The following is a 25,483-nucleotide window of genomic DNA, read 5'->3' as shown; positions in this document are numbered from 1 at the left end:
AAAAATAAACTAAACCTCATGTATTTACATAGAATCGCATAATTGAAAATAAACACCACTATCCTCATTTCCTTTCTCTGCTTCCTTAACTATACAATCTCTGACCTCTCATAGCATAGAACACAAATAATATAGAATAAGTAATTTTTCTCAAAAAAAATTTGAAAGAAGAATAAGTTATATTTCCAGAAGTAACTCTTGATCCTTGCGGCAATACCTTCCAAACTTTGCTTACTCTATTATATGTTCTATTTACTGATGATTTTATATTTATAATTGAGCTCTCTATTTACTATGAAATACCCTGGTAAAAGAGGGTCATATTTAGCAGGGCCCAATATTATCTTTAGAATAAACTAGGTAATTTTTATAAAATCATCAAAAGTTTTAAAAATTCTTACTGCAAATTGAAGCAATATTTGTCACTGAGCTTTGAGAAAAGTTGAAGAACCCAGCTTACAAAAGTCAATTTCTTTTTTCTTTTTTTTAAAGTTTTTTAAATGATTTTTAAAAATATTTATTTATTTATGATTCCAAGAACTGGGGTACAGGCCAGAGGTGTGGGAGGTGAGAGGATTCACCAGAGACAGAGAGGGGATCAGAACAGACAGACTGACTGAAGTACTGAGGGGAGCAGCGGGTGAGTCAGGAGAGGTCTGCTGCGCCATATGGGTAGCTCCCTGACCGGGGATTGAACTCGCACTGCAGAGGCTGTGAACAGCTTCACAGTGCTGCGCTCAACCCCTAGTGCCACCAGGGAGGCCCCAAAAGTCAATTTCTTAACCTCACTTGAAAGAAACTCTCCTTTCACCAATACACTTTTATAGGAAAGGAGGGGAAGATATTATTACAATTTTAAAATGGGGAAAATCCCACAAACATCTATTACAAGATAGATGAGTGACAAGTAGTTAAAAAAAAAAATGTGGTCAAACAACAGACTAGAATCTTTTGTTAGGAATGAACAGGCTTTTTTCAAATCATAAACTTTTCTGAACATCCAGCACAAGACTGTGGCAGGGAGCACGGGTGCTATGACCACACCAGGGAGCTTTATCTTTGGGTGCTTCTCACCACACCAGGTAGTTCTGCCCTCCCCAGTCCTGCAGATAGCAATGCCAGGCCATCAGGAAACTGCCAAGGACTTGTGGTAGGAGCGAGACTAAAGCCAGAGGAAATGCAAAGAAGTAGGCTGAAAATGCTATTTTCATAATTAAGGACCTGGGACTTAAAGAAATATAATGAGCAATCTAAGATTACACTGTAGCTGTTTAGCCAGTAGCAGTTAAGTAATGTTGAAGGCAGCAATTTTAATTTCTTTTAAAATTTTTTTAAAGTTTTATTCTTTATTGCCATACCACTGTTATCATCTATATTTAAAATGTATTATTTAATAAAGTTTAATGTATATGTGTACATATGGGTACATGTGTATACAAAAATTGATCCTTTGGGATCTTTTCCTCAACCCATAACAATCCCCCACTCTATCACCCCATGTGATCATTCATTGTTTTTTTAGTCACTCTCTGCTATTTAGTATTCTCTAGTATTTATATATAGAGTTATCTATAACTCACACAAAATGAATTTCCTTTCTTGTACTTTCACTAATTGTTTTGAGATGAATTCATGTTATTTTTAGTAGTAAAAACTCATGTCTTTCTATTGGTGAGTAGTATTTCATTGTATGGATAGGCCAGATTTGTTCATTCATTCTTTCACTAGTTGATAAGCTTTTGGGTGTTTTCCAATTTTGACTATTATGAATAAAGCTGCTATGAACAATCATGTAGTAATCTCTATATGGTAATGAACTTTCACCATTTTGGAGGAATAAAGAGAAATAGAATAAGGAAGTAATTTATTTGGTATTTGTTGTAAAGGAACTCAAAACTGTTTTACAAAGTGATTATACTATTTTATATTTCTAACAGCAGTGTATCAGAGTTCCATTTCCTTTACAATCTTGCCAACCTTACTATAGTAAGTGTCTGCTTAATTTTAGACATTTTAATGTGGGGGTGGGGTGGGGCTTATACCACCACTATAGTGGTGGTATAATTTAACTTATGATTAAAAATGTTCAATATATTTTGATGTGCTTATTTGCCACTAAAGAGGTTCTTTGGTGAAATGTTCAAATAACTTGCCTTTTTTTTTTTTTTTTTTGGAGGTACTGATTATTTTAATATGGACTCACAGAAGGCGAGGTTACAATTCCAGTTTTACATGTTGGACAGTAAAATTACTATCTCAGAACCTTTTGATTATCTCAGAACATTAAATTTTCATCTGTAAAGTGAAAATAATTCTATCATAGAAAATTCTCTTTTTTTGTATTTTTTGAGGTAATGTTGTCTTTTCAATACTGCATATGTTCTCAAGGTATAAGTTTACCCCTTTTCAGATGTATGTTACCATACCACATCAAATCTCAGGCAGGATTTTAATTAAAGAGCAACTTTTCTACTTTTTTAGTCTATAAGGCACAGACCATTCTATTCAGTATCAAGAGGGTTAAAGGACAATAATATATAACATATACTCTTGCACTCATGTGTTTCTTATATGGTCCTTTAGTCTTGATCTGACAAAAGAGGTACAATGATAAGAAAGGCATGAGAAAAGTAACATAGAAATATATAAGAATATCTTCCATTGATTTGTATAACCAATGTTTATTGAAAAATTATTATGTGTTAGCCTCTGATATTGCACGAGAAATGAACTCCTGTACTGAAAATAAAGTTTCCTAATTCTCTCAGATCTCATGTTCTATTAGAGTTAGAAATAAGCAAATGAAGTCCAAAACACTAAAGCATCACCATGGAGATTAGTTTTAGATAAAATCAGAGGAATGTGACTAGGAGGGAGAAGGACATCCATGGTTATTTGAACTGGGGAGCTGTGCTTCCCTGGAGAGGTGATATTTGAGATTAGGTCTAATGATTAAAATGAACCATCCATACAAAGACTCAGTGGTAGGGAAAGCAAGATAAAAAATCTCAGAGAATCTCCCAGGTAAGGACACCCTGGTGTCTCCAGGCTGCTGGCATTCAAAGGTAACATTGACCCAACTGGATTATTCAGCACCTTGCTCACATCCATGTAGTTACCCACAACTGCCTTGATATATGAAAATTAATGACCTGATCTTTTCAAAAGCAAGTGAGATTCTAGTTATTAACAATTATCCTATCACCTCCCTTCCCATGACCATGGCCCTAGCCCATGGTCCCCTAATTTCCTCCAAAAGTACTGCCACAGTCTCATATATATCTGCTTTCCCCTCAGTACAATCATCTAAGGACAACAGATGAATTCTCTGAGTTGCTTACTGATTTCAAATGTGATATTTTGCAGTAGTCTAACCTCAAATCCTTCTGTCATTCAAGTTCTTCAAACAGGCATCCAGCATCAACTTTATTTTTGACCTTAGTCTCCCTACTATTTAATAGGTGGTGACACTTTCTTCTTTTGGACCACCTTTATTTCTGTGGTTTTGGTCTTGTCATCCCTCCTACCCAGAGTACTTTATCTCTCATTTCTATATCAAAATTCTTCCCATTGTTTAAAATTTAGGTGAAATTCCACTTTTTCATAAATTACTGTCACCTGACTCAAAAACCAGATAATGCTACTGAAGAATGATTATTACTTTTTAGTTTTAAAGTTTTTCCGGAATGGAGTCCTAGAATCTGTATTTAAAATGTCTTCCCAAATGAACCTGAGGGGGCCCAAATATGTGTGAATGCCTGTTGATATGACATAAATAGACTTATTGTCAGCTTATTTATTATGAGCACATGACCCCAAAATAAGCATTTTTCTGCAACTGCCATGGTGCTTCTCTGTGATGGGCTTTATATCTGACAGTCCATGGGAAGAGATGGGCTTGTGCTGTTGATTTAAACCTGCCATATCTTCTCAGGAGGAGACAATCCAAAATCAACTAGCTGCTAAAAGAACAATAGATTACCATCATCTACTTTTGAGGTAAATGTTTTCCAGAAATAATTGAAGATATTTTCTTAAAGTCAGTTGTAAAATTAGAAACCACAATGAATTATATTGTGCTCAAGTCATCAAAAGGTTACACTTCCTGAACTAAGATGGGAAAGAGAAAGTATTATTGCACATGGAGAAAACAACCAACTTTTGACACTGAATTTCTTTCTTTCTGAAAAATGGTAACTTCTTCAGTTTTTATTATAGTAGACAAAATGACAAGCAAATGTCTGGAACAAACATCTGAATTTCCCATCACCACAGTTCCACAAAAGTCTAATGCAAATAAAAAAGAACACGGAAGCAAACCATAAGAATTTATATGTGTGGACCAACATTCTGGTTTGTTCTTAAGTGAATCCTGAGTACTTTGTGACCCAGTGCCAGTTGTCATAAAGGTTCTGATGTAGTCAGTGAGTCCAGCCAGCTGTTTGAAAACAAGATCAAGAAATGGATGCTGGTTGTGCAAGAAACTACTTAGAGTTGCAATATTTTACAGTAACCACAATCATAAGCAAGAAGACTCCTTACCTTTGGTGCTGGCCAGAGGCAAATAAGGATCTGGGAAAGTCATTGCAAACTATCCCCCGTAGTATTACAGCAGGGAGTTGGGGAGTGTCGAAAACATAGTGGAACTTTATCTCCTTATAAATAGGTAACATATAAATAGGTAACATACTGTTTCAATAGTTTCCCTTGGTCTGCCTTCAGTCTTAGCGTCAGAAAGCTTTTCCAACCTCTGACTATTAGCACTTCATTTCTAGTGGTTTATTTTGGCCTCCACATCATTTCAAATCTTAACCCTTTTCAAATGTCCCAACCTCTAATCAAAAGCCATCTATTCAGGTAGAACAAAAATTTCACAAACCTTTAATTGTGACTACTAACCCAACCAATTAAGTAGAAGTGAAGTAAATATTTTAGTATGCTACTTTTCAGGCATAATTCTTTTTTTTTTTTTTTTTTTTTAGAGAGGCATGTTATTTATTTATTTATTTATTTTATTTGTTTGTTTGTTTTGTTTATACATGCACTGGGTACAGTCAGAAGTGCGGGAGGGTGAGAGAATTCACCAGAGCCAGAGCGGGGAGCAGAGCAGGCAGAAGGACTGAAGTACACTGCTGGGGGGAGCAGCGGGCGGCAGGAGAGGTCTGCGCGCCATGTGGGACCCTCCTCCAGTGGCCGGGGAGCAGCCTGGGATCGAACCGGCACTGCAGAGGCTGCGGGCAGCTTCCCAACCCAGAGCTCAACCGCTGTGCCACCAGGGAGGCCCTCAGGCATCATTCTTGACGAGAAGGTCCAGATCAAAGGGCAGAATGGGAATTTTAGTGTCAGAACATCTAAAGGAGTTGCAACTGATGAAGATTTCAGGAATATTTTTTAGATTGCTCTATGTTTATATATGGATTTTCTTGTAAACAGATGACATTAATAAATACAATGTAATACTGTAATACATTTGCTCTTCCTTATGACTTTCTTAATAACATTTCCTTTTATCTAGCTTACTTTATTGTAAAAACACTGTAAGTAACACATTAAAACACAAATAATTGACCATTTATATTTTTGATAAAACTTCCAGGCAACAACTGGCTATTAGTAGTAAGTTTTGGGAGGAGTGAAAATTTGTATGTGTATTTTTTTATTATTATTATTATTATTTTAAGATTTATTTATTTATTTGTTTGTTTGTTTGTTTGTTTATACAAGCACTGGGTACAGTCAGAAGCATGGGAGGGTGAGAGAATTCACCAGAGCCAGAGCGGGGAGCAGAGCAGGCAGAAGGACAGAAGCACACTGCTGAGGGGAGCATCAGGCGGCAGGAGAGGTCTGTCGCATCATGTGGGAGGGACCCTCCTCCGGTGGCCGGGGAGCAGCCGGGGATCGAACTGGCACTGGAGAGGCCGCGGGCAACTTCGCAACCCAGCGCTCAACTGCTGCGCCACCGGGGAGGCCCTGTATGTGTATTTTTGACTGTACAGGAGTAAGACACTTTAATCTTCACATTATTCAAGGGCCAAATTTTCACTGGTGTTATTACATGTTAGAAGCGAGTATAAATTCTAGACAGGGGCCTCCCTGGTGGCTCAGGCAGTTGAACACAGCATTATGAACCTGTCCGCAGCCTCAGCGGCAGTGCCAGTTCGATCCCTGCCAGTGTCGAGCCACCCACATGGCAAGCAGACCTTTCTTGTCTCACCTGCTGCTCCCCTCAGCAGTGTATTTCGTCAGTCTGCCTGTTCTGTTCCCCACTCTGTCTCTGGTGAATCCTCTCACCCTTTCGTGCATCTGGCCTGAACCCTGGTTCTTGTTTAAATAAATACATAAATCTTTAAAAAAAAATTGTTGTCAGCTACAAGGCAGATAATGTTAGTAATGCCATGAGAATATTGCTCTATTCTTAGAAATCTCCACAAAGCATATTTTTAAACCCAACCTCACAGATTAGGCCAAATATTTAGGGAACTGAGTAACAGTTGAACAGCTCAACTTTTTTTTTTTTTTCTTATTACTTATGCTGATGAGGATTTCCAGGGCCCTTCCAGCTGTGTTATCAAGGAGAAACTTGATAAATACATTTGGAACAATGTTATTTTTTTTTTTTAATTTTATAGAGGCATGTTTTATTTATTTATTTGTTTGTTTGTTTGTTTTTTTGTTCATACATGCACTGGGTACAGTCAGAAGCGCGGGAGGGTGAGAGAATTCACCAGAGCCAGAGCTGGGAGCAGAGCAGGCAGAAGGACCGAAGTACACTGCTGAGGGGAGCAGCGGGCGACAGGAGAGGTCTGTGTGCCATGTGGGACCCTCCTCTGGTGGCCGGGGAGCAGCCGGGGATCGAACCGGCGCCGCTGAGGCCGCAGGCGGCTTCGCAACCCAGCACTCAACCGCTGCGCCACCGGGGAGGCCCTGGAACAATGTTATCTTGAATCATATAGAAACCAAAACAAGTTTCCTTGCTTCTGCATCCTCAAACGGAATGTTTCACAGGTATGTGGTGGATTTTTACAAATTTCTGTTGTTTATATGATGTTGAAATTGAGGCATTCTTAAGGAAGGGCTTCTCTTAAAGTGCCAGAGCCTATGATTTTTGCATCTTATTTCCTAGAAAGTACAGTTACTGATATATTTTGGCCTGTTAGAGAAAAACTTTACTATCTAATGTAAGTCATTTCAGGATTTCTTGAAATTGCAAGGCCTTCCAGCAGTGTCAAAGGTCTTAATTTCTACTGATATCCTCCTCTGATAAAGTACATTCAGAAAATTCCTCACCTTCTATGATAGACCAAAAATCTTCCAGTTGGGTACATTTATCTTAGGGGTACACAAAATTTTCAAGGAATTTGTGGACAATGAATCACTTTCTATAATTTCAAGTTTCGTAGGCAGTCCTTCCTAAAATTCATTAGCCTGCGGCAGACTTAGGAGGCTATTGTTTTCTACCTTCTCTTGTATAGTTGCCTCTTGCCCACTTTCAAGAAAAGGCAGTTCTGTCACCTGAATTTGGGATGACTTACTATCCCAGGGGTGTAAAAATTCTCTGGGGATACAAAGGACATTCCAACACATTAGAACCATTAAAAATATATGATCTTAATTCTAATGATGTCTTTTCCTAACATACATATTTCTAATAAAAGGAAAGTTTGAATTTAAAAATGAGCTATTTTAACCCTTCTTGGGATATTCCAGTTTCACATAGAGTATATGAAAGAATGAGGAGTGAGGGTGGAAGCATTTTGCTTAGCAGAACCTCTTTGGTACAAACTAGGTTACTCTTAGGACAGTAATGAAGGACAGCACTAAGGACAGTGGGGGAGGGGCACTTGGAAGAAGTAGAGAAAGGTGGTGCTGAAGTTTAGTACATACTGAAGGCCAGTACTGAGCAGTACTACTGAGAGAAAGTACGAGGATAGCGTTGAATGGCAGTATTAACAAGCATTCCCAACGCACAGTACTGAGGGCATTCTGCAGGGCAGTGAATTCATAAGGGCAGATTGAGCAGTAGCCCAGAGGGGTAGCATTAGTAGGTCATGCTGAGGTGTGGCATCGATTGTACCAACTCTATGACCAATTCCTGGCAAAGCTCTTATTCCAACTATCTTCCTATCCTATTAGTAATTGAGCTTAGAATTCAAATTTGGAAATGGTATAGTTGTCACAAAAACACATGTTAAGTTAACACATTTATTCCTACTGAAGTGAGTTAGATTTCCCAAGAGAAAGTAAATGGGATTCATCTCACTTGCTTGACAAATCAGACTTTCTGGCTTGGTTGGATGGTGGGTGTTTTTTTGTTTGGTGTTTTTTGGTTTTGTTTCGTCTTTTTTAAAGCTGGATAAACTACACAGCACCATGTTTTCAATGACAATATCCTTAAGGCAAATAGAAATATTTGGTATATTGACAAATGTGCATTAGGATTAATCTTTATGTTCCAACTATTTCTCAAAAAAAATGGGTTTAAATAGGTGCCCATAAATCAAAGAGATGTGGTAGATGCAGGGCTACTTGATAACACTTGGTAGAACCTATTTGATTAAACACCAGAGTCTGAGGAAGTAGATTGCTGAGGACTAGTGGTAAAGTAGCTTATCTGTGTAGAGAAATTTCTGTATTCTGCTTTCAGTAAATAAAAGGAGAAACTGGGAGAGTATTCATATGAAAAGATTTTTTAGGACTGAGTTGCCTGATCAGCTGATAGAATCATTACAAAGGTTATTTATCACAATAGGATTCATTTGGCATATAATCTAGGAGTTTGAAAATTAGGTGATATTCTTATTATAAATTTTGTGTAATTCTCCACTTAATTATTTATGTGAACAGGATATCTGGAAGCCAGTTCATAAATTTGTGAAGGTAATAGAATTGATGTTGAAATCCATCTTGGTGTACCAACAAATTAATTTTTATATACAAATATGGGAACTAAATTTTAAAAGTACCAATTACTGTAATATTTACTACTGCTGCTGATAGCACCACTACTAGTAATGTTAATAAGTCATTATAGAATAAATCTGTGTTTATTTATCTCTATGACTTATGGCTGTAGAAAATAAGAAAACTGACTTATGTGTGTATTTATTAACAAAGAATGACAAGGTAACAAATAAAAGACTTTTCAGCACAGAAATATGGTATGTGAGGAAATAGTTTCTGTGGGATAAGTTGAATGCTAATCTAACCTCAAAGAGACAAAGTAATGATATAAAATATCAACTGTTGAAGATCTTCTTCATTATGTTTTAAAGGATAAATTTCATTACTGTGGTAATTAAATCCAATGCATGCATCTAAGTGATAATGTGAAATTTTCATTTAAAGTCATCAATATTTATAGACTCAAAAACTTGCACCTTTATAGTTACTTAATTTTTGATGAGGATTTTTAAATTCTGCCCTAAAAAAGATACCTCTCTCTCTCTCTCTCTCTCTCTCTCTCTCTCTCTATATATATATATATATATATATATATATATATATATATATATATATACACACATACACACATATATTGTTTAGGGCACACATAAAGATCATTTTGAAGATCATTAGCTTAGGTTTCAGGATTTTATACTCTCTTGCATTCTAAATGCATCAAAGAATGTTTGGATAGTAGTTAGATGGTTAGATGTACTCATGGCAACCAATAGGAGTGTAACAGGGGACACTGTGATATTGTTAGGGGGAAAAGGATGTCCTAAAACTAATTCCATACAGGCTTTGTGGACTCTACCCCCACCCCAGGCCAAAGCCAAAGACACTGGGAACTCCAAATCCCATCCCCACCAAAGGGAAGGTAGCTGGAAACTGAGGGTGGGGTTAAGCAGCCAGGTTGATATAAAAGGCAGACACGTGGGCTTTGGGGAGGTCCCCCATTTTGGCTCTCCACCAACTAGCAGCATCTGGACAGCTCTAAGAGTGATTTTGGGTTTCTAGGTCGTCAAATCAAGTAAGACACATTAAAGACTTTATTTCCCTATTTTCTCCCTAAGTTATACATTTTCCTTATTTCCTTTTCCCTTATAAACAAACCTTTTATTAACCTTTTGTGTGTGCCTATAGTAAAGTATTAGTAAGTCCCTTTTATTTTTTTTTATTTTATTTATTTATTTTTTTATAGAGGCATGCTTTATTTATTTGTTTGCTGGTTTGTTTGTTTGTTTTGTTTATACATGCACTAGGCACAGTCAGAAGCGCGGGAGGGTGAGAGAATTCACCAGAGCCAGAGCGGAGGGCAGAGCAGGCAGAAGGACCGAAGTACACTGCTGAGGGGAGCAGCGGGCGGCAGGAGAGGTCTGCACGCCATGTGGGACCCTCCTCCGGTGGCCGGGGAGCAGCCGGGGATCGAACCGGCGCCGCAGAGGTCGCGCGCAGTTTCGCAACCCAGCGCTCAACCGCTGAGCCACCAGGGAGGCCCAGTAAGTCCCTTTTAAACACACGGGTAAAGACCCACAGCCAAAAACCCGTTCAATATCAAGGCTACTCTATAACAGCTTGGCGCCTTCACATTCCAACTTACATTGTCACAAGCTGTGTGGTGACCGGCCAGCTGTCTAACCACTCCCGTTCCTCAAGACATCCAGTAAGCCCAGTAGGGACAGGAGAGCAATGTATTAGATCACCTATCTCAAGGACTCAGGATGCAGTGTTGGCCATCTAGAGTGGGTATTAGAAATAAATGGTTCTGCTTAGAATGATTCTTTAGAAAAGTCATTAATTTGAGTTTCAACATCCATTGGTTCTAGCAATTTTTATATTCAATTTTCTTGGAATACAAATACAGTTTCTCGGGCCTCCCTGGTGGTGCAAGGGGTTAAGCACTGCACTATGAAGCAATCCGCAGCCTCTGCAGCACAAGTTCGATCCCCGGCCAGTTAGGGAGCAACCCACATGGTGCAGCAGACCTCTCCTGACTCACCTGCTGCTCCCCTCAGAGTGTACTTTGGTCAGTCTGCCTGTTCTGTTCCCCACTCTGTCTCTGGTGAATCCTCACACCTGCCCCCGACCCCTCGTATTTCTGGCCTATACCCCAGCCTCTGCAGCAACAGTTCAATCCCCAGCCACTGGTGAGGGTCCCACATGGCACGCAGACCTCTCCTGCCGCCCACTGCTCACACTCAGAGTGTACTTCGTCAGTCTGTCTGTTCTGTTCCCCACTCTGGCTCTGGTGAATTCTCTCACCCTCCCGTGCTTCTTAGTGCTTGTATAAATAAATAAATAAATCTTTTTTTTTTTTTTTTAAGAATTTAAAGTAAAGTTTGGCACATGTAACCACTTAACAAATAGTTCTTTAGTATTATATACTTTGCTTATGAGGTCATGCTAAGATGCACAGGCTGTCTCAGAAAAAGTGATTAGTCAGCTAACTCTAGTCATGCATGCTCTGAGCAAATGTAAGTTATATTGATCTTCAGATATCGAATGGGTCTATGAGATCATCAAAAAGTTTTAACTATGTGAATGCTTCATTAAAAATAATTCAGAAGACAAGATCATTCCAGTACAACCCAATAAAACTTGCAGACAAAAAAATCAATGTCATGCATTTTAATGACTTTTTAAATGATATATTACAAAGTATCTTATTTATGCAAGGATATTGCTTGGACCAGGTTGATATAGAAACCTCAGTGTAACAATTTAAATCATCACTAAATACAGGATACAATGTTTAAAAGTTGAAGAAAGAATGTTATTTTCAGATAAAAACTGATCAAAAATAAAGATCAATAGGCTGTTCCTGACTTTGCACATGGATATTGAGGGCCTTTACCATTTTGCCAGTCCAAACAAAGGTAGGTGATTCTATTAGCTATTTGCAAATTCAATCTTTAAAATATTATAATTTTTTTCTTCTTGGCATTTTCTTTAGGTGCCAAGTTTTGATCATTTGAAATTTCAAATGAAAGGGATGCTTTCTCATTAATTTTGATTGACTTTCCACCCTTTGTCAAACAAAAGTAAGCAAAAGAGACTAATGGAAATTTACTTTATAAATAAGAAATGCCATCATTACCTGTAAAGGTCAAAAAAATTATTTTTTTCCCTAAATTTTGCAAATAAAGCAGTGAGTTCTAAGTCTGTTGCAACTGGTTACTGATTTGGCCATTTTCTTCCCGGGAGGATCTTCTGGATTTGAGAGACATCATTGTTTCATAAACAAGGAAACAAAACCACTTCTTGATTGAAAGTTGCCACAAACAGTATACAGATATTGAGTTTGTTTGCCAAAGTTTACAATTTGAGTTTTGAGATAAAGATAGAAGCATAGAGGACAAAGTTGGTTTTTGGCCCTCTCATGTGACTTAATGATTAGCTCTTCGATCAACACTGAGATATTAAGAATCCCGGGACATCTCAGAGCCTCATTTCTCCTGTCACCACTTTTCTCTCACATTTCATCACATGATCCCTATATACATATATTTTATCATTTTGCATTTTTGTCATACGAAAATTAATTTAACTAAAGTGGATGATTACAATCAAGTAAATATCCTTAGTGCATTTAGACAGTACCTATAGAGGATGGGGTAATCTAATTCATTGTGACTTAATAGGATGATCACAGTAAAGTTTATAAGGTTGGATTATCTAGAATATTGAAGAGAAGTCAGCACATCTTCCATTAATGTCAGCAGTTCTGTATGTAGACAAGGTTTTTCTCTAGTAGGTAAGAGAAGAAAGCTACTGATTCTGATTCAGAAACAAATCATTTTCCAAGTTAATCACCTGAATGGAGGCTGCTCTAACTTACTGTCATATCTTAATGATCCATTGAAATAGAGAAATATATTTTAACAGTGACACTGGAAAACTTCTAAAAATGTGGCAGTCAGGATTATTTAAAACTCCTTTTCCTTTGGTATTTAGAAATGTGTCTAGACAAATAGCCTTTAAAATCCTAGCTCATCACTAAGAAAAGTGAGAGGAATTGTCTACTTATGAGTTATCTCCTCAACTTGTGAAAGTAAAAAGAAAGTGAGAATCAGAACAATAGATGGGAACTAACCTTGAGATGTTCTAGTCCTTGTGTCCTTGTGACCAAGGGGGGTTAATTGTCATAAATGCTCCAAGGCTTTGACCTTAAAGAGGCAAGAGTTAGAGGGAATTGTCTTCCACTGACCTCCATTATGAGGGCTATAAACCCTGTAAAAAAATAGAGGAGGAGAATATTTCAACCTATTGGCACAGAGAGCAGGAAAAATTATTTACAGTCCTTGGTCAGGGTTAAAGTGGAGATAGAGAAAACTTGGAGAAAAATTTATGCCTATGGGTTTGCCTTCATTTTGACTTCAATTTCACTTTGTCTTTATAGTCAAAGACCCCTCATCATCCTCCCTCCTCCCCGCCACCACACACACACACAAACACACACACACTGAGAACACAAATTCTTCCATACTGGTAATATTCCAGAGATATCTATCAGAAGAAAAATGTAAAATTGTTTTAAATCCACTCTGTATAGGATCTGCACACAGAAAAATCAATTACAAGTGTAAGTTACCACTGAACAATTTGATTTCATGAGCACTAAGATTTTTCAACTTTTATTAAATCCCGATAGTCCCTTGGAAAACAACAGGCTTATTTGCAAATTCTACTAAGGAAGGAGATAGCAATAAAGGTATGGATGATGGGGTGAAGAGGTTTGCAGCTTGTGTGTGTGCATGGGTGTGTGTGTGTACACACTCAATTTAATTCTAATGACACCCCCGCCCCCCGCCCCATGAACCACTGAGTGAGTCTCTGCTATGCAAGAGTAGCTACTGGAAGTTAAATGAGGAGAAATATAGCAGACTCACAGACACCATCTTTCTATTTTTTTTTTCTCTTATTAGTTTTTATTTATTTATTTTTTAATAATAAATTTTATTTTTATATTCCCCATACAATTGCAACCCCTCCATTCTGACCCCAATCCCTCCCCTCCCTCCCCCCACCCCACAAAAAGTGTCTCTGGTTCATAATTTTTGTTGATTTTCACTTTCTTATAGTTATTCATTTTCCTGGTCCCTTATTTAAGTTTTCTAGATTCCTGCTATGAGTGAGACCATCCAGTATTTTTCTTTTTCTTTCTGGCTTATTTCACTGAGCATGATCCCTTCCAGCGCCATCCATGTTGCTGCAAATTGCATGTGTTTATCTTTTTTGAATGCTGAGTAATATTCCATGGTATATATGTACCACATCTTCTTGATCCAGTCATCTATTTTTGGGCATCTGGGCTGTTTGTTATCCTCTTTCCCTTTCCCTTCTCTCTCCTTTTTAGAATACATGTAAGTAGCTATGAAACAGTTACTTCATGGATTTGTTTCTTATTGTCTTATTAAATAAGACAAAAGTGACAGTGCTATAATGGTGAAAAAATTCTGCTGTTTTCCCACAGCTTAAACACTTGATACTTTACAAGTCATGTTTATTTAGAAGGAAAATGGCATGAAAATCTTAGTCATTGGTTAAATCTGTGAAAAAAAACTAGTTAGCTTTACTGTTTTGAACCTGTTTTTTATTCCTTCTCTCCCTCCTCCATTTCTTTCTTCTTTTCATTGCCTACCTGTCTTCTATAAAAATGATTCTAAGGCAGCAGATAAGAAAGTTGATGAGGAAATTGTAAGTATAAAATCAGAGATGAAGAAACAAAAAAATCAAATGACAGGCTGGAACACAGGCAAAGTCTGACTGAGCTTCTCTAGGGAGATCACAATGTATGCTCCTGAGTCTCAAGGATTCAGCATGGAAGGAGACAGCTTTAGGATGTTACCAGGGAGCCCTCCCTCGTGGCGCATGGATTAAGTCTCAGTGCTGTCACCTCTACAGCCTGAGTTTAATCTCCGGCCAGGGAACTGACCCAAATGTGGCATAGCAGACCTCTCCTGTCTCTCCTGTGGCTCCCCTCAGCAGTGTTTTTAGTCACAGTGGGGAGCCTGTTCTGCTCTCCACTCTGTCTCTGATGAATCCTCTCACACCCTCACCTCTGGCCTATACCCCAGTTCTTCTAAACACACACATACACACACACACATACACACAAAAGATGTTTCCAGGCCTAGGTCCAAACTACTATGGGGGACCTAACTTGACCTAACTCAAATATGACTGGTGCCCTAAGTACATTCTCTCCACTGCCAAGATTCAAGAACTTAACTCTTGGGACTTCCCAGTGGTGCAGTGGGTTGAGTGCAGGGCTGTGAAGTTGTCCTCAGCCTCTGCAGCACCTGTTTGATTCCAGGCCAGCCAGGGAGATTCCCACATGGCGAGGCAGACCTCTCCTATCTTGCCCGCTGCTCCCCTCAGCAGTGTACTTTGGTCCTTCTACTTGTTCTGCTCCTTGCTCTGTCTCTGGTGAATTCTTTCACCCTCCTACACCTCTGGCCTGTACCCCAGTGCTTGTATAAATAAATAAATATCAAAAAAAAAAAAAAGAATTTGACTCTTCCTCACATTCCCCTAAAGTAAGTTAAATTGCACAATTAACTAGTAAATACTTCAGATTTTACTGAAAATATTTGTGTGGAGACTGAGCAAATTTACACTGTACCTATAAGCACAACTTTAATCAAATTCTCTTTAGAAAATCCCTTTACAAATGTTTTCTCACATGCCAGCCTCCATGCGTAGGCCTGGTGCAGCTTCCAGAGAACACATGTTTTCCCCTATCATTTTCAGGGGATGCTCACTCTGAAGAGACTGTGGCATCAGATGGTGTCTGTGACCACTGAGTGGGCAGAGTATGGCAATATAAACCATAATCCTTGTTGCATTCTGGTATTCTAAGTGTGGCATTGGCTCATGCCTACCTATGGTGATGCCTGGTAATGGCTGATGTGCAGTAGGTGCTCCATCAACAACATCAGCTGTTTCTTCCAAATCTGCTAAGGCATGACACTGCGGGAGTGTGAGAGAGATTCTGACCATGAGGGAAGTTTTGTTGAAATTGTTTTATTATTATTTTCTAACTGTTAGAAATTCTATATTCTACCCTCTGGTGCTATTTCTTCATCCAATTTCATATTTATTTTCTTACATAAGATGTAGAAAATATTATTTTTGGATAGTATTTGATTTCTCCTCTCATGTGTAGTCCCTAATAGTTCTCCCCCCACCACAGCGCCTGGGATCCATCACCCCAATCTCTTATCTCCTCTGTTTTGACACCTTTCTCTGCCTTTTACCTGCTGTCTGCCTCAGGTCTATGGTTAGCTTCCAAATTTTGTCTTCCCTGATCCTTTGTTCGGTTTCTCAACATTCCACATGTAAGTGAAACCACCCAATATTTATCTTTTTCCTTCTAACTAATTTCACTGAGCATAATTCCTTCCAGCTCCATCCATGTTCCTGCAAATGACATGAGTTTATTTTTTTGATCACTGAGTAGTATTCCACTGTGTATATATACCATCTTCTTGATTCAATTATCTGATTTTGGGAATTTATGTCATTTCCATGGTTCGGTTACTATAAATACTGCTGCTATAAACATGGAGTGCAAGTTTCCTTTTGAATTAGGAAGACAAAAAAGAAAACTAGAAAAACTGGAGAACAGCACAGCAAAAACAATAGAGAACCAGGGAGTACAGGTGCCAACCTGGGGAAGACTGTAGCCCAAAAGGAATTGCTCTGCAGGGATGTACAATCTTCAGGTGAGATCTGCAAGCACTGTAGAGGGCAGAATAGGCAGAGAAGAGGAGAGCTCCAGAGGATGGGGAATTTGTTTTTCTGAACATTGCAGGTCGGTTACCATGGGTATCTCCTCTCTGATGCAGGAGACTCAGCTAGAAATAGGAATCCAAATTCCACCAAAGTTTTTGAATACTAACGATATCTTCTTATCTTTCATGAAAAATGAGAAAAAATGAAATTTCGTGTTAGATTGTGCTGTGGGGGGAGATGCTTCTTTTATTTTACTAGTGATAGATTTCTAAAAACGGAAAAATTCTGTGCTCTCCATATAGTGGCTAGGTTGTCAGTTCCTTAAAGTATGCACTCTCAAGCTTTTAAAGATTTCTTTGATGCTCAATAATGAAGTTACTAAGAGCCTGCCAGTAATGCAGTTTTATTCACCTCTGCCTGGAAGTCTTTAAACCGACCTTTGCTACAAAGCACTTGACTCTTTAAGGTTTATCTCAAATGTTTTCCACATTCCAAGTCTTCTCTGACTGCTGCACTCTATGAAACCACTTCCTATTTGGAACTTTATGAGAACCCTTCATCTCCTTTAAGCCACTTAATGCAATTTTCTTTACAGTGATATCATTGATTCCTGTCTTCCATAAGTTGTTGGCTACCTAAATATAGAGACAAGATTTCATCATTTTGGAATAACTTGGGTCCCTAGCATAATGCATAGAACTCAGTGACTAAAATTATATTGAACTGAATTGAGAACCTCTGAGATGATTTCTCATGAACTTGAGTTTCTCAACATAAAATTCCCTTCCTAGAATGTTGGTAATTTCTGTGTGATACACCTTCAGTTTCACCCACAAGAACAGAGGATTTTTACTCAGGTCCCAGGAGTCCATCCTTTGCTGAGGCTCTACTGCTGAGGCTTCTGTATCCAGATCACACCCATCCCAGGGTCCCCCCACTGATGACGGCAAGCACAAAGCCCTGACACCCTCACCCACTTGGGGACAGCTCTGGTAGGTAATCAGAAAGCACACAGGCCTGATCCTTCCTGGTGGCCTATGGGTTAAGTCTCAGCACTATCACTGCCAGGGCATAAGATCGATCCCCAGCCAGGGAAGTGACCCACATGGTGCAGTAGACCTCTCCTGTCTCTCCCGCTCCTCCCCTCAGCAGTGTATTTCAGTAAAATCTGCCCATTCTGCTCTATCTCTGGCGAATCTTCTCACCCCCTGACCTCTGACCTACAGATCAGTTCTTCTACTAAATAAATATTGCTCCAGCTGACTCTGAGCCTAATTTCCTTCCTTTCCTTTCTATGTGTGTTTATCCTAAGATAATCCCCACAGAAATATCCTACACGCCAATCTCACTTTCATTCCATTTTCCAGGGTACACAGTCAACAACAAACATATTGAATAGGGAAGCACTACATGTCTTTCATTTTGTCATATTTTCTTCATACTCATAATTGACAAAAGGTGGGGAGGACAGCTTCTGAGATTTCTATGGTTATGGTTTGCCTGTGCCCCATGGTATTTTACTTGATAAACAAATTAGGCTGCCTCTTCTCATTTTTCTGGTGATATACACAACAGATGTTGGTGGAAAAAGTAAACCACATTTTCCAGTTCTCCTGGTACTTGTTTACCATAGGTTTTCAAAATAAATAGTGTACTATGCTTACTTACTAACAGAGAAATGCTGAATTCACATTCCTTTTCATACTTGCAGAAGATATGAATGTCAAAAGGGTTGAGATAATGTCCTAGATGTTCTAAAAAGCCTATTATATAGGAATTCCCACAGTATAAATTATGTATGAAAAGACACAGACATAAAATGTTATTGAGAAAACAAACTAAGTAAATTAAAGGAAACTCATTTTATATGTTTTCTGAGACAAAAAGTATGATTCCATTTTGGTAAAAAAAACAAACAAACAAACAAAAAAAAAACAGTTGAAATCTACCTGTGAAGCTACAACAATCAAATAATAACATTGTTGACAATTATAAATTTGTCAAGTGCTATTACAAAGCTAATCCAGAAAATTCAATAGTTCTGAACATTTCATTTATAAAATGTCAAACTCATGCTAAGCATTATATTTTTGGAATTCATTAATGTTCTTTAGGAAAAAAATGTGGTTGTCAGAAATATTATTTTAAATTTGCATTAAGACCACACTTGAGTCTACACTTAGTAATAAAAAATACAAATGGAAAATGAAACATTTTTGAGATAGCATTTCTTACTATAGAGATCTCTATGGTAATCAACAAAATAATGCTGATTTATTCACAAAATAAGGTGCAATGTTGTAAATGCAAATCTTTTTATGGGAAAAGATGCTATGACTAATTTTTAAATGGATTATGTTCTTTTAAATATGAATTCTAAGCAACTAGCTCTTTAATGAAACTTATTAAATGCTTTTAAATTTCACATTTGTGAACATTTGTGATGCATCAGACATTTCCAATGGATAATTGCATTTAATTTTCACACCTGTCTTTTGAGGTGTCATTGTTCCTCTTTTAAAGATACAAAGATTAAGAGGTTCAGAGAGGTTATGTAACTTGACGAAAGCAGGATACCAACAAAGAGCTTGAAACCCCAAGATCATCCCTAGTTTAATTACAAAATTAAATCAGCTTCGAAGTGGATTTGCCTCCAGGTTTCAGTTTAATTGACTATATTTAGTTCTGGCACAAATACTTGATCCAGGTGTTTTTTTTTTTGTTTGTTTGTTTATTTCTTTGGGGTGGGGGTGATTATAAAAATACTTCTGTTTGTATTTTTATAATCGTGTTCAGACTTTACAGAAAGTGATTTGATTTTTTTTACTGTAAGATTTATGTATTTTTTTATTGAAGTACAATTATTTCACATCTTTTTAAAATTTTTTGACAATGATTTTTCTGGTTTTGGACATTCAATTCCCCACCTCATGTAAAGTGATGTTTATAATCATCAGAAAAAGAATGTGTTCTTCATCATGTTGGTATGGGTTACTGCTCTAAGTTCTTTGGATTTATGTGGATATTCAGAGTACAAAGCTATAAAAAGAGCTGTTTGTTCTTATTTCAAATGTTCTTATATATATTTATATATAAATTTTTCAAATTCTGCATGCACACACTAAAAATATCACATTACCTTTGTGCTTTTATCTGGTCTCTTTGTATTTCTAGAGTTTTTGCCTCAGAGAATATTGTGTTGTTTGTGACTATCAGGGAGGAAAAAGTTTTCCTTGATTATCTTACAGGATCTGGTTGGGTCTGCAAATTAAACTGACAAAGACAGGTTAAATGAGAAAAACATACAAATTTTACTAACATTTTATATGTACATAGATAGGCGACTTCATAAGAGACTGAAGACTCAAAGAAGTGAGAAGAGGAGGATGAATTTATACTTCCAGATAAAGAAATAATAAACCTGTGGAGAACTGGCAAGACAAGGTAGTTTGGGCTAGAGGCAGTAGATGGTAAAAAGAGGTAACAAGGTTTGTTTGTGTAGTTTTCGTGGCCCGCTAAATCCCCTATTTCCGGTGATGTAGATATCTCCTTCCTGGTACAAGCAAGGTAGCTTTCACGTTGGCAGGTTGATCTGCTTTCTGGGGAAAAAGAATAGAGGGCAGGCAATTCAACTTCCTATCTGCCATTTCCTCAACCTACTGCAGCAGAAGACATTCAGCATGCCAAGCGGTCATATTTTAGGGTACTATGTCTTGAACATAAGGCATTATGACAATTGCATTTTGGGGGAATGGTAACTTGTCGTTTTATAACTTCTGTCACAATAAACAACTTTGGCCTCAAATGCTACACCATTCTGGATGTTTTGTGGTCTGTATCCTTTCAGTAATTCTGACCATATTTTTATTTTCACTTCCTTTTGTTGCTTTATATGCATGTGTCTTGTGAACACTGAAAAGCTGTATCTTGCTTCTGAACCAAATATGAATTTCTTAATTTTGAAAGCATTCAGCCATGCACATTTAGTATTATAATTTATACCTTTGACTTTTTTTTCTACCATAACATTTTGTCAGCTTAGTTTGTTAGTTTTCATTTGTTCAAATCATTCTTTCTTTCCCATATTTATTGACACACTCAATCCAAATTATCTCAAGCTTCAGCTAGCTGATGTTCCTATTTCTCCCTCTTTTTTTTCAAGTTGGTATCCATACAGTGATCAGTGCAAAATCCTAAATATTTAATCCAAATCATCACTCCCCTGATAAAATATTTTAATCATCACAAGTTGTGAGAGTATACGATGCAGATTCAAACCAAGCAATGAGACAATGGGTCATGTTTCCTGGCTTGCCTCTCCAGTCTCCTCACATTTAGTTTTCTATTCTGGTAACTCCAGCAACATTGGCTTCCCACCCCACCCCCCACAACTGGGGGTAGTGGAGAAACCTAGGAGTCTTCCCTTGATTGTTCTTTTTTTTTTTAAGATTTATTTATTTTGCATACAAGAACTAGGGTACAGGCCAGAGTTGCAGGGGGTGAGAGGATTCACTAGAGACAGAATGGGGAGCAGAACAGGTGGATTGACAGAAATACACTCTGAGGGGAGCAGTGGGTGAGACAGGAGAGGTCTGCTGCACCATGTGGGTAGCTCCATTGCCGGAGATTGAACTCGTGCTGTAGTGGCTGAAGACAGCTTCATAGGTTGCAACTTAACCCCTTGCACCACCAGGGATGTCCCCCTTGCTTCATATCTAACCTACTATTGACTCTTCTGGGTATTATCACCTGTGTATCTTATAAGCTCTGTGCCAGCACCTCTCATCCAGTTAATTTCTTATCTACAGGATAATGCCCTGGTATCCATCCTTCATAATCCTTCTTTCATAAAGATTCCAGAAGTCTTCAAAAATCACTTAAGTCATTTGTGCATTATCCATTGTCACTCTTTAGCCTCCTATGGCATCAAGGTCAAGTTCCTCATGTGTCATACGTACCTCCATGATCTTGTTTCTTCTATTTGTCTTTTTGCAGTTAAACCTGTTTATCTTTTCACAACAGCTCAGTGCTTACCTTTCCCAGGAAGCTTTCTTAACCCACTCCTCCCAGAATAAATAAACACTCACATCTGAACTCCTTCAAATCCACATGCTAGTATTCCCAATATATTTTGATTCATGACATATTTCATAATAAAATATTATGTCTCTTTTAGAAAATGCATAATTGTGTGATTAAGAAGGGGGTTTATGTTTAAAAGTTTCATTTTATAATAAATAAAAAGACAAAACTAGCAAGCAACTATAAACCAGAGACTTTCAGCAGGGGACAGGGAGGGAGAGGGGTTAAAATAGGGGTGAGAAGAGCACATGGAGCTATGGTGATGGTTCACTGGTGACTTGATGGTGGGAATTTTATGGGACTAGACCTAAGAGGAAAAATCGAACATCGTACAAAGATGAATAATGATGTAAATATATACATAAATGTTTCATTTTAGAACAGTGTAATACTAAAGACTTTATTGCAAAGTTCATTTAATATAATCTTTAATGTTTATGTTATGAGACAAATGTTGACTTTTCTCTTTTAATAACTTGCTAGTTCTTTTAATTTATTTCAAGTTTGTGAACAAAAAAGCGTGGTCTGTTATTAATCAAAATTATTATACTGTGTCTAGTTTGGGAACAAACCATATATTACATTATATGTTTAAGTTTTAAAGACAGTCATATCATCTTGTGTGGAAATTTTTACTTTGATTAAAAATAATATTAATGAGGGTCTCCCTGGTGGCACAAGGGGTTAAATATCAGCACTATGAAGCTAGGGGCAGCCACTGCCACCTAAGTTCAATCTCTGACCAGGGAGCTACTCACATGACCCAGCAGACCTCTCTTGTCTTGCCCACTGCTTCCCTCAGCAGTGTATTTCAGTAGATCCACCTGTTCTGCTTCCCACTCTATCTCTGGTGAATCCTCTCACCCACCCCCCACCCTGTACCGCTGGTCCATACCCCAGCTCTTGTATGCATAAATAAACAAAATAAATCTTTAAGAAGTATAATCTTAATGATTCACTATTATGTGACAAGTTAAAGGAGACTTTCATAAGTTACTTTTTTGGAAGCAGTTCTCTTCTAATATGACACTGAAGGGCCTCCCTGGTGGCACAACAGGTTGAGCGCTGGGTTGCGAAGCTGCCCGCAGCCTCTGCAGTGCCAGTTCTATCCCCGATCACAGGGCAAGGGTCCCACATGGTGCGCAGACCTCTCCTGCCGCTCCCGCTGCTCCCCTCAGCAGTGTATTTCGTCTGTCTGCCCGCTCTGCTCTCCCCTCTGGCTCCAGTGAATTCTCTCACCCTCCCGCGTTTCTGACTGTACCCAGTGCTTGTATAAATTAATAAATAAATCTTAAAAAAACATAATATGACACTGAAGGTACAAATTATCCTTTTTTATAAGTAGATGAAAAATAAAGTATGACACATTTACATTTTTATCATTCAAAAAAATTTAAATATCTTAATGTTGAAAATATCTTAATATTGTAGAAAAAATTTAGAGAAGATGAAGAGAAAAAAAATCTACTAAAGATAATTCTGAATTATATATGAAAACATTCTATCTTTCCTCTCTCACTAATGGGTTATATCCCAAAGAAGTATTTGGAAGAAAAACCCTCAAATTTCTGTTCTCTGATTTCCTAAATTTAGATATTTCTCATTATCTAGGCCAGAAATAATGGAAACTTGTTCATATGTATTGACTGTTGTGGTTGAAAACAACAATGTACTGGTTTGAAATAGTCCAAATGTATTTGCACTAAGGTAGACATAAAAATGGCCATACTCTAATTCCTGCATCCTGTAATATGACAAAAGTGTCTTTGCTTATGTGATTAAATTGAAGATTTTGATTTGGGAATATGATCCTAGATTATCTGGATAGATACTCTAAAATCACAGGGGTCCTTAGAAAGGGAGACAGAAGAATTGGCCAGAAAATGAGACATGATAAGGGGAAATAGAGTCTGGGGTGATGGGTGGAAGAAGCCCTGAGTCAAAGAATGCAGGTAGCCTTTAGAAACCAGAAAAGCAAGGAACAGATTTTCCATGGAGTTTGCTGCAGTCTCCTGAGAGAGGCATCCTAGCCAATACCTTGATGTTAGGATTTCTGATTTCTAGAATTATAAGATGGTGTTTGTGTTGTCATAAACCAGAGTTTATGGTAAGTAGTTACTGCAGCAACAGAAACTAGTAGCTATAGTATGTATATAATATATAAGCTGGTATTGATAGTGTGCATGTATTTGTACATACATATTTGTGTATGTATATGTATTTATTATATGTATATATTTACCTTTATAAACTTTCAAAGAAGACAACAAAGGTGCTTCTCTATAAATGCCTCTCAATATGGGAAGACCCAAGTACAAAAATGACAGATAAATGAATTACTGGTCTCCACCTTAGATTAGACTGAAAACCCGTATAAAATTGAAAGGATGGAAACCCCCAGCTTGCCATCATAGTGTTTACTGATGGCTTCTACATTAGCACCCATGAAAGCCACCCTTCTTCTGTAACAATCTATTATTGAGCCCTCCAATTCCCCTTCTTTAGGCCATATTATCTGAGTGAAATCTTCGTTCTTCTTGTCTAAAATAAATTAAAAGAAAGGCATATAGATTCTTTTTCTTCTCACACTCTTTCTCAGTTTCACTATTCCCTAGGAGAAATAGAGGTATATTCATGTAATTGGGGTGGAGGAAAATGAGGTGATGAGATGCTTGTTCAGGACAAAACTAATCCTTTAAAAGGTGGCTTCAAAAACCAAGCAAATATGTGTATGTGGAGGGGGGCAATGTGAGGGGGTAGAAAGTGGCAATTCAGTTGCTGGGTTCTAACCCAGCATTACAACTGCAGATTATGACTCAATATAGGCACATGGCAAGACACAAAAACAACAGAATTTATTTACAAGAAGTTAGAAAAGACAGAAGAGAAAGAGAGACTTATAGTTCAGCAGAGGGGCATCGTTTCCTTCCCAGATAGTGTCCATGTTGTAGAGCCCAAGTCAAAATTTGCTTATGGAAACAGGCAGCTATTTGCTGAGCAGAGGCCAGGAGGGCAAGCAGGAGCCCAACCACCTATTCAAGATGACAGTTGACCTTTTAATGAGAATTTGGATCCCCGAGCTGCACATATGGATGGAGGTAGCCCATTGCGGCGCAGGGGAGACAGACTCTTCAGTGCTCTAGGTTTTAAAGCTTTCATGACCACTCTCCTCCCTTCTTGCCCTCCTTCAGGAAGTCAAAGGGCAGAGCAGGAAGCTCCACATGGGAACCTGCCATCCTTGGTGAGTAGGGAAGAGGGAGACTCAGGATCTAGTAAGTCTTGCTCAGCAGCTGCTGGATCAAGTCAACATGGCAGCCACACAGTAGGGGCAGCCCAATTAGGGCAAGTTGCTGCTGCCTGAATGTCCTGAGCAGCTGGGCACAGGGCCCCACCAATATGGCCCAGAATTGCCTTGCCTCAGTATCTAGGAGCTCTGTGATAGAGTGGGCTCAACAGCACAGCACAGCCAAACAGGAGCTAGCAGTGTTTCCTCAGACTTGAGAACTCGTAGCACATCTGGGCTTATGCAAAACATGTCTTGATGTGCCCATGGCTCCCCCTGAAGCGGTGCGGTTTGAGGAGCAGGCAACTGTCACCTAAACACCTGCATCCAGAGTGTTATGGCCGCAGTGGGGCAGGCAGCTGCCTCTGGGGCCTCTTCAGATTGACTGCAAGATTGTTCTTCCAGCATTTTTTTCTTTCTTTCTTTCCTTCTTTCTTA

The sequence above is a fragment of the Talpa occidentalis genome, unplaced genomic scaffold (genome assembly GCF_014898055.3).
Source record: "Talpa occidentalis isolate TD23 unplaced genomic scaffold, MPIMG_talOcc4v2.1, whole genome shotgun sequence".
Classification (NCBI taxonomy): Eukaryota; Metazoa; Chordata; class Mammalia; order Eulipotyphla; family Talpidae; genus Talpa; species Talpa occidentalis.
Note: the sequence above shows the minus strand (reverse complement) of the source record.